The sequence below is a fragment of the Rosa rugosa genome, chromosome 3 (genome assembly GCF_958449725.1).
Source record: "Rosa rugosa chromosome 3, drRosRugo1.1, whole genome shotgun sequence".
Taxonomy (NCBI): Eukaryota; Viridiplantae; Streptophyta; class Magnoliopsida; order Rosales; family Rosaceae; genus Rosa; species Rosa rugosa.
The window spans coordinates 36441672-36452586 of NC_084822.1; positions in this window are offsets into that span (position 1 = coordinate 36441672).

Consider the following 10915-nt stretch of genomic DNA (forward strand, 5'->3'; position numbering starts at 1 on the left):
CTGATGCTACCATATGGTACATGCATCAACCCTTCTTCTGATTGCAATCAATGACCTCTATGTTTGTAGGAATTTCTTTTTATTTTATTTTGATTTATATTCTATTTTATGAATTGATATTATTGTCCTTGTTAATTAATTTCGTTTTAAAGTTTATTAATATTTTCGGGACATAATCATAAAAAAAAAAAATCAATTATGGAGAGCAAGCTCTCTTCTAGTACAGAATTAAAACAAGGGAAAATTTCGCAAACAGTACACCAAGTAAAGGACACTAATAATTCTTATACATAAAGTTCCAAACCAAACATTTTGGTACACGAAATCTGAAACTCGACCCACTATCAGTACACGACGTCAATTTTTGACACCAAAATGTCCATTATGCCCTCAATTTTTTTTTTTTAATAATTTTTTTTTCTGTTATTTTTTTCTATTATTTTTTTTCCTTCTTTTTTTCTGTTATTTTTTTTTCCTTCGTTTTTTCTGTTATTTTTTTCTATTATTTTTTTTCCTTCTTTTTTTATGTTATTTTTTTTTCCTTCGTTTTTTCTGTTATTTTTTTCTATTATTTTTTTTCCTTCGTTTTTATCTCTTTCTTCTTCCTTCTTCCGGGCTCACTCCCTCGCTTCCAACGCTGCCTTCCTCACCTCCACGCTCACTCCCTCGCTTCCAATGCCGCCCTTGCCCTCCAATTGGTGAGATTTATGGTCCTACAGCTTATATTTGTAACTCAGCAAATATTTAGTCATGTGAAAAGAAAGAAAGAGATAAAAACGAAGGGAAAAAAAAGAAGGAAGAAAAAAAAATAACAGAAAAAATTAGGAAAAAAAAATAATAGAAAAAAATAACAGAAAAAATGAAGGAAAAAAAATAATAGAAAAAAATAACAGATAAAACGAAGGAAAAAAAATAACAGAAAAAAAAAATAATACAAAAAAAGAAGGAAAAAAAATAATAGAAAAAAATAACAGAAAAAATGAAGGAAAAAAAAAATAACAGAAAAAAAGAAGAAAAAAAAATAATAGAAAAAAATAACAGAAAAAACGAAGGAAAAAAAAAGAACAGAAAAAAAAAATTATTAAAAAAAAAAAGAACTGAGGGCATAATGGACATTTTGGTGTCAAAAATTGACGTCGTGTACTGATAGTTGGTCGAGTTTCAGATTTCGTGTACCGAAATGTTTGGTTTGGAACTTTATGTATAAGAATTATTAGTGGCCTTTACTTGGTGTACTGTTTGTGAAATTTTCCCTTAAAACAAAGGTAGATTGGTTCCATGTATTGATAAACTAGTTTAACATGATCACGAGCTGATTTAAACTTGATATATATATCGATACGATAATGTACCAGAAAATTGTGCATTAACTAGTAAATTTTATGATCCATTGAGATATCAATATATAAATGAAGATTGGATTCATGCAGGGTTAAACTAGTTCTACATAACGGTAAACAGAAAACAGTGGTTTACTACGACATAAAATTGGTTTACATTGAGATGAAGTTGATCTACGTTAATTTGTTGATGATTTATGATATTGAAAATGGGAAGAGTCTGCAATGAACCAACAAAATTGTAGATCAAGGGGGGCCCACTGACGTGGCCATTTCACATCCTCAGGAATTGCTTACTTATGGTTGACCATGAATTGAACGTTAATTGTAAATGTATTGGCGTCATGGTGAAACAAGCTGGGCGTAATGGTATTGTCGCAGCAAAATATCTCCATACCCAGCTAGTCATCTGCCTCTCACGCCTCACAAATATCTGGTATCTGCCCTTATCGAATTTGTCTTTCCCCTTGCAGCTGATTAGAAGCAGAGAGAGCAAAGCTATCCCGTAATCAGACAACCATCATTGTGGGTCAGTACCGCCGACTCCTTCAATCTCATCCTTGTTATGCAGATGAATCTTGATTTGTGTTATTGAGTTTGATTTTGTAACGTAAGAACGCCCCTTCCTCAATGATAAATCGTTTGCGGTTTGGTGTTTTCTTCAGAGGGAATTTTGATGTGTAAAAATTATAACCAACAAAGAACTCATATGCAACAACGAAACTTAGAAACTACTTTTGTGCAAGACACGGTATCTCATGACTCATCTGGGAATAAAGAGATGAGGATTGGGCATTTTGGGATAAATTATAACACCAACTCGTCATAAATATTGAAAATACGAGAGTGAGTGCAGATTGCAAAAGATAGTGTGAATTTCTCCCCTATAAATATCTTGTTAACTTAAAATTTAGGGATTAATTTCTACAATTACAGGTGGCTGGAATTATAACAAATCTTGAGCCAAAACTACTTTAAAGGAGAAGTCAGCAGCGAACCCCTTCTTTTTCCTTGCATTTTTCGTTCTTTACCCTTTTGCAGGGTCGATACTCATATGGTTCTTCTTTGGAATCAGAAAGATCATCCTGTTCCTCTTCTCCTTCATTCACTCTACTCCTCTTCATCTTCTCTTTCCTTCGTTGCATATGGAGGACGATGGATACCACTATTTAGTCTGCCAACCTTATCTCCTTCTCGGTGCACCCGCCTCTCCCCTTCTCCCCTAAAAGCCCCTATGGTTAATTCATACTTTACAGTTTCATCTTCCCTGTCGTATGCGAGTTTGACGCGGTCAATCTAACGGAAACTCTGACGCCATCTCTTGGTCTACAAATGCATTGGTTCATTGCAGCCTACTCCTTGAAAATGACCCAACAAGAAATAAATGCTATTGAATTAGAGAAGGAAGAGGAGAATCTCAAAATTAGGATGTTGAAATTTCATCATGCATGGGTTAATTGTACATGTGATGAAGTTTCAACATATTGAGTTCCTCCTCTAACAAAATTTCCACGTTAACCACCATGTTCTATTATATTGTTCGATTGATTTTATCTGTTGCTATACTTTCAACCACCGTATTCTTCTGCACAGAGTATTTAAACTTGAGATCTTTGAATTACTTTGAGTGTGAGGGGGAGTGCTATGAGCCTATGACTCTTTCTCTTTGAATATTATGAATAACATTGTTGAACGTGGACATATATAGCTGGCCTCTTTCTTAGAAATTCATAGGGTTTTGGAGAAAATATTTGGGTAATTGAGTCCAGTATCATTTTAATATTACTAAATTCAATTTGTCTCAGTCATGCAACTATACAAGTGGTTAATTCATTAGAAAAAGAAAAAAATAAAAAATAAAATATATGCATGAAGCCGATCTTATATGTTTTCATTAAAAAAAAAAAAACCATAGAAGTCCATGAACTAAACACTTTACCTACAAATATTGAAAAATAATCTTGATGACTAGTTTATCACAATTGTTCAATCATAGTGCATAAATAAATAGAGACCTGACTTAATCATGGGGGGACTTAAAACGTGCAAATGAATGTCAAATGAAATATATAATAGAATAGAATGGATCAACATTGGTTGAAAGATTACAACGTAGTTTTAGGTCAGATTTTGTTTCATGGATAACTAGTTATTGTGAACTAGCATATATTTTTTTTAATAAACCACTACATAGATTTTTATTGAAGAAGTTTCTTGTCCCCTGCAAGCCTCGTAGAGCTCCACGTATTGTCGAAGTTAATTAATTGGCATCCTCCACTTTTTGGTTGGGTAAAGATTAATACTGATGGTGCTTGGCGTAGCTCTTCTAGACATGCGGGTTATGGTGGCATCTTTAGAGATTTTAGAGGTGGTATTAAGGGTAGCTTTTACTCTAATCTTAATATTCCAAGCTCTGTGGCAGCGGAAGTTATGGCAGTCATCAAGGCTATTGAGTTAGCTAGGGTTCGGGACTGAAAACATATATGGTTAGAAGTGGACTCGGCTCTTGTTCTTTCATTTCTTCATTCTCCTCACTTGGTATCTTAGCAGCTACGAATTGAGTGACATAATTGTTTGCATCGTATTTCTCAGATGCATTTCCATTCTTCACACATCTATCGTGAAGGAAACCAAGCAGCAGATGCTCTTGCTGACATGGGTCTCTATTATGATGATTTAACGTGCTAGGACATGCCCCCGAATCTTATTCGCTCTTATTGTCGGAAGGACTACTTGGGATTGCCTGATTTTCAATTTCGTTAGTTTCACTTTCTTCTTGTATTTATCATTTGTTTTCTTTCCTGATTAATTCCTTTTGAGGAGTTTGGTTTTATGTCCCCTCCTCGCTCTTGTACTTTTTTCTTTTCTTTTCTTCAGAATAAAATTCAATAGGGGATGAGTTGTCTAGGCTACTCCTCTGTTTATTCAAAAAAAAAAAAAAAATTAACTGAGGCAAGAGTGATCATTACATACCATTCAACTGCCATCTATAGACAGATAAGAAGTTGTGGTAAATATCACGGTGATACATAGGGATAGGTTCATTCATTAGACATATATTGCTCATTTATTAAAGTAAGTCTATTCAACTATGAACCAGACAACACATAGTAATAAACTAAGTTTAAACAAAAAACTTACATAAGATTCCCCTTCCCTACTGGGAAGGAACTCTCAACAACTAAGCAACGAGTAAAAGACAACCCAATAGACCTTCTGGACCTAAAAAATCTAAGCCTAGAAACTAACATGGCTCCAAGCCCAGATAAAAGCCCATCAAGGACAAAACCTAGCTGCACATCTGGTAGCCACCAAGACGTCATTGCTGCCATCATCACCGCGAGCAACAATCACATTTACCATCACTACTACAAAAACACCATTTAAGGACACTGAAACTGTGTCCTTAAATACATACAAGGACTCTTTAAAAAAGAGTCCTCTATCCAGCAGTCATTATAAGTCTCAAACAAGGACACTGAAAACGTGTCCTCTTTTCTATATGAGGACACAGTTTGTGTGTCCTTAAAGCTCTAGATGCAGTGTCCTTAAATCCATAAGAAGACACCTAAATTGCATCCTTATATCTTCTAATAGGTGTCCTCTATTCTATACTAGGACACACAAACTGTGTCCTAAAAGCTCTGAAAATGGAGTCCTTAAAACCATAAGAGGACACAAAAAATACACTCATATGTGTCCTTAAAACTAAAACAGGACACTTAAAAGAGTCATAGAGGACGTTCAAAACGTGTCCTTAAAACTTGTAAAAAACCCAAAAAAAAAAATTTAATTAATAATAAAAGGAAGCTTTCTCCAATTGTACACCCCTCAAAATACACCACCAAGTGCAATATTAACTGAATCAAAATACACCATATGCAAACAAATTTATAAAGTATAACAAATTACAGTTCAACAATTCTAGTCAAGTAAATCAATGTCCTGCACCTTGTAGGTTTATAGTTGCTTAATCTGCTTCCCAATATCTTCAATCATAACCTGATAAATATAGCACAAACCACTATCAAGTACATATTAACACTCCTGAAATTCAACAATTAGATTGAGCCAAGACTAGAATCCAACCACAAGGCTTATCAACAGGTCTTCCAACCAACAATATATAATTCAAATTAGTCTGTATTACAACGTCTCATTTTCATATACAATTGCAACAGAAGTATGAAAAATAAAAATCAATTACTCAATACTTGCAAACTACACAAACAAACTCATCAGCAACCAAAAATTAAAAGCTAATATCAAAGCATATCAAATAGACCTGCATAAGTGTAGAGAGATGACATAGAATTTATTATTCATAATACATAAATGGAACATCAAATCATCTTTAGATCAAGATGAAAAGCATATCCACTTGCATTGGAAAGTGTCACTTGTAAACCTGTCAATCTATACGACTACACCTCTATGGTATACCAAAAAAAGGAAAAGAAAAAGAGAGAGAGAGAGAGAGACGTTGTGGGTACCTGTAAAAGAGCAGGCAATGCTTCATCGTACAGTACTGTGTAAAAGGTAGAAATGTAGGTAATGCTTCATCGTACAGTACTGTGCAGACATGCAAAACTGGGACTGATTGCCAATATTCACTACCTGATACAATTGCCAAAAGGCCAAGTATTTCAATATTCAAATGAAGTCATTCTTTAAGACAGGTATATTATGCATCATGGTATCAAGTTAATGCTGCATGCCTGATCTGCTACAATAGCAAAGAAAAGAAAGACAAAAACTGGAAACAACTTACCTTGAGAAGCCTTTGATACACCATCAATAGCAGCCCACATATCTCCACTGCAACATAACTACAACCAATGAGAAATGTATGTTAATACATGATGGCAACTCTCCATGAAACAATAAGTATTCATACTTTACCATTAAGATGGCAACTCCTGACCTTTTACAACCAATGAGGAATGTGCATTACAACACTAAATTTTGAAATGACTCATTAAAGGAAAATTAAGATTTCAAGTTGCAAAGAAACAAGTAGATGAACACATTAGACAATATTTGAAGACATCAGTTATAATATAAGGCTGTAACTGCTTAAAGATAGTATTTTCTCCAGATCCTAAAAGGCCAAGAAGAAGGCCTTTTTTTTTATCATTTTTCTGATATTAATGGAATATAAAGGACACACACACACACACGTAAGTATACACGATTGCAGCTTGTCTTCTCTTTGTGAAATTGCGCAGAAGGTAAACTTTAGTTTTGTTTCAAAAGGTAAACATGTCAAGGCTCACCTTGAATCATCTTTCTGATTAAGCTCAGGCACAATCACCTCCTCCTCATCAAAAACTTCTTGAAGATCAATAACCTTCACAATACTGTAAATGCAACAATACCCATTTAAATTCCACCTCTTAAATCATAGATCATTATCCTGAGATTCATCTGTTAAAAAATCCACTAACCAAAAAAAAAAAAAACAGAGAAAAGAAAAAATTATACCCAACATCACTCACCAAGCCATGTAAAGGATGTATGACATGTAGTCTACCTCTCAAACGAGGATATATCATCTGTACCAAGGATAGATATAGAACACATGATAAAATGTTTCTCCTACTTTCAAAATTACATTCAAAGGTTTTTAATTTCTTGGGCAGCCCATTTCAGAAACTGCTTATTTGATAAAAATAATTACCTCTCAAACATCACTTTCAGAATATTGCTCTAGTCGTTGCTTCAAACATTGTTGGGAAAAAACAATTAGATTAGCTATTACAGTTCATCTACTTGAGATTCCTAGTGAATATAAATTGATAATGAAAAAAGTTACCATGCCTTGATTAATTACTAACAATCTCAAGTATCAAGCTACTCATTATTAGGTTCCAATCTGTTGCACAATCAAGTCTTCATTCAAAATTCCTTCAATATCCAAATCTATATGAAATACAACCTAGAAAATGACAGAGTTTGAAGATTATACCTGATAAACAGATGAGAGAAGAGGGTGCCTCTGCTCATCTTGGCAACCAAACCAGCACCTAAATAAATGAAAGCGAGAAAAATAGAAATACCAAAATCAACAGCTACATATGATAAAACGAAACACCTTCCTCAAAGTAAAATTTCAAACAAACTTGAATATACATCCAACCAATTTATATATATCTAATAATGAAGAAGTTGAAGAGAAACAGAACAACAGAATCTGAGAAACCCTTGGATAATCTTACCTGAACGGGATGAGTAGATAATCTCCCAGTTTCGATTTCGATTTGGGGTTGAGAAACAGAATCAGAAATCCCAAATTACATAGAAAATCAAAAGCCCTAAATTGATATTTTCAATATTCCTACCTAATTCCATATTGCAAATGAGAAAATGAAAACATAAATAAATATCCAGATCTGAAAATATTGTCCCCGTAAAATCTCATCTTCGATGGGTGAACGAGAACGAGCTTTCAAAATCCCCAATTTCATAAAACTCGAAAGCCCAGAATTAAAGATCCTTAATTTCATAAAACTCAAAAGCCCTAAATTGATATTGGAGAGAAAAAATTACTTTATTCAAGTCTGTAGCTTTAGCGGCATAGGTCGGGAATCAGGATCCATGATGTTGGTCTAAGAGAGCCATAGGCAGACTGAGAGACTTCTAGATCTGTTCAATTACTGAATAGAAGAATAAAATTAAGGATAAAATTACTGAAACGCACACAATTAAGGATTCTGAATGAACCCTCCAGCATACCATCTGATTCAGATCTAGACATAGAACAAAGCCACTGCCAGTCAATGCTCTTAGATCGATCCTCGTTAGAAGCAATGGAGAGAGCTCGTACATCCTGGTGAAAGAACCCGATGAAGAATCATGAACCAGTACCCACAACTATTACCCAGAACCAAACAGATTTGACGAGAAGAAGAAAAGGCCATAGACAGATCGAGAAGGAGGGAGAATTACCCATCCGTGGTGAGTGAATTTGGTTTGCTCAGAGCAAAAGAATCTGAGCTCGAATTTGTTTTCTTCGACAAGGAAGAGATGCAGACGAGAGAGAGATAGAGAGAGAGAGAGGGGTCAACTAAAATGATAGAGGCCAATTTTATCGGCCAACCTAAAGTGCGAATTGGTGTGGGAAAAAAAAGTGGGAAATTTAACTTTTGGCAAAAAAAATTTGGCAGGGCAGCGAAGTTTGGAGAAGTTTGCTCCTGTTTTTTCTTGTCCGTCCTCATAAGCTTATTAGGACACGTTGACAAAAATGAGTCCTTATTGGGTGTCCTTATATGTGGTTTTTCTAGTAGTGTATATTGCAGAGGGCTACTACATAGCCACCAGAACTACCGTTGTTATGAGCAGCCATAGTCATCCTCTTCTACCAGAACACCACTTCATCGCTAAGCCCCGATTTAATCCCCGAGAGTTTCAAGACACCCTCACTGCATCGACGCGATATAAGAAGAAGGAGGCCACTAACCTGAGGGTAGACAAACCCTCAACGATCAAGATGCACCACCATGGCCAGCGCCTACAGCATCAGATCTAGCCAGATGGTTTTGAAAGGGTAGAGGAGATCGATAAGGATCTGAAGATTGGGAAAAGTAGAGAGAGTCACCAACCATTGGGTAGACTTGGACGGAGATTTCTTGAAGTTTCAATGCGGCCGGAGTCACTGTACTTGTCGTCGCCACAAGGGAGCAGCGTTAGAGTGAGCGCAAAAAGGAGTGCCGCTAGAGAGAGACTTCATTTTTGACAGAATCCACCCCAGATTTTAAACTGAGATCCAAATTACACCTACGGCCACCTAAGGAGAAATTCTATAGAAAATTCAGTAGAATTTCCCCTAAAAATAAGCTACCCAAAACTTGGCAAAACAAATTAAACACTCTTACTGGCAAAAATCCATCCTCAATCATTGGAACCTACCCGCTCCGCATGATATATATTAACCACACCCTACTCAAACATTAGAGGGATCACAGCTAGTCCGATCTCAATCATACATATACTTAATACACATCACAGCACCTCAAAAGTCAATCATAAACATATATATCTTAATTAATACCCATTCAGTCACTTCTATAGAAAATAATAACATTAAACTAATATTCAAATATAAAACGAAACCCCGAAACACCCTTTTTAATGATTTTTCAGAAATTCTGAATTCTCATCGGAATCAACTCAAACTTCAAGGATTTCACGAAACAAAACCTGAAATTTTAAATTCCGATCGATTACCAAACGTTCACTACATTCAACAAAAGTTGTATCAACAAGCTTGTAATACTAATCTCTACACAATGCGGTAAAATAGAAGCCCAAAAGCAGTGACACGCACCACCACTCCGATTACCTAATTGACTTGCAACACCTAGGCCAAAAACTATTCCTTAAATGACGGCAAAGTCAAAAACTAAGTTAATAATTGGTCGGAAATACCTCAAAAAGAAATCGGAAACCCTAGAATTTCAAAGGCTCAATTTCATCTCCTCGCTTCAAATCGATGCAAGATATTTGAAAGGTTTGCTAGATGTTGAAAGAGCTTCAAAATGTAGGCGGTCTCTTCGCTGGAGGTGGGTGAAATCAGGAGTTTTGGTCGAGTTAGCCGTTGTAGGTCTATAGCTGCTTTAGGGCTTCGAATTCTCTTCCCGGGCTTGAATTGATGTGAACCTAGGGCATAGGATGGCGCAGCATGAAATGGAGCCGCGGAGGTCAATTTCCAACCGATGCGGTGGCTGAGGGTGACTGAACGGCGGGGAACCTACCGGGTTTCTATTCAGGTCAGGTCAGAACGTCTCTATCTAGGTGTACCATCCTAGAAAAAGTGGTCCCCTATAAAAGTGTTGAAAACTCCGATGTAAAATTTTCTTTTATAGACCATAACTTTTGCTTATGAACACTGATTTTTGCATGCCAAATGTCTACGAATTTGGTTTAATGTGCTCTATAATTTTTATGAAGGAAGTTTGCTAAAAAAATGAATCAAAAGAAAAATCAACTTTGGAGCTCCTCCTAAATGTTTGAAATAAAGGTAAAAGTAAAGATTTCGCTCACTTACAGTCCAAGTGAACAATAAGCAGGTAACTCTGGGTACGGGTCGTAACAGGTTCACCAGTAATTTTTTTATCTTTTCTATGCAAAAAAGTGTGTTAATAACAATTTGGGGTGTGCTAATATGTGTGGATTGTGAACTAGCATTTGATTCAACAGATAAAGCATGTATCTTTAACAAATTGTATATAAAATATTGAACCGTAGTAGTACATTGTCCCAAAATATTGAACCTTTAGTAATATATTTTTTTGACCTAGTAGTTGCTAGGGTTTCTGGAACTGCATTCCCCCTTAGACGATCACAAGTGGAAGCGATTGCGGCTTTGTCTTTCTATGACGATAGTAGAGATCGTATACTAGATCCTCATTAATTTTGCAGCCATGTTGGGGTTTCTTAACGGTGACAACAAAACTCGAGGGGAAGTGGTTAGTTGGGTGAGACTTTGTGCTTTAGTTTTGGAGAGAATTACACAAATGATCACTCAACTGTAACTCATTTGACACTTATTTAGTCACTCAATATTCAAATATATC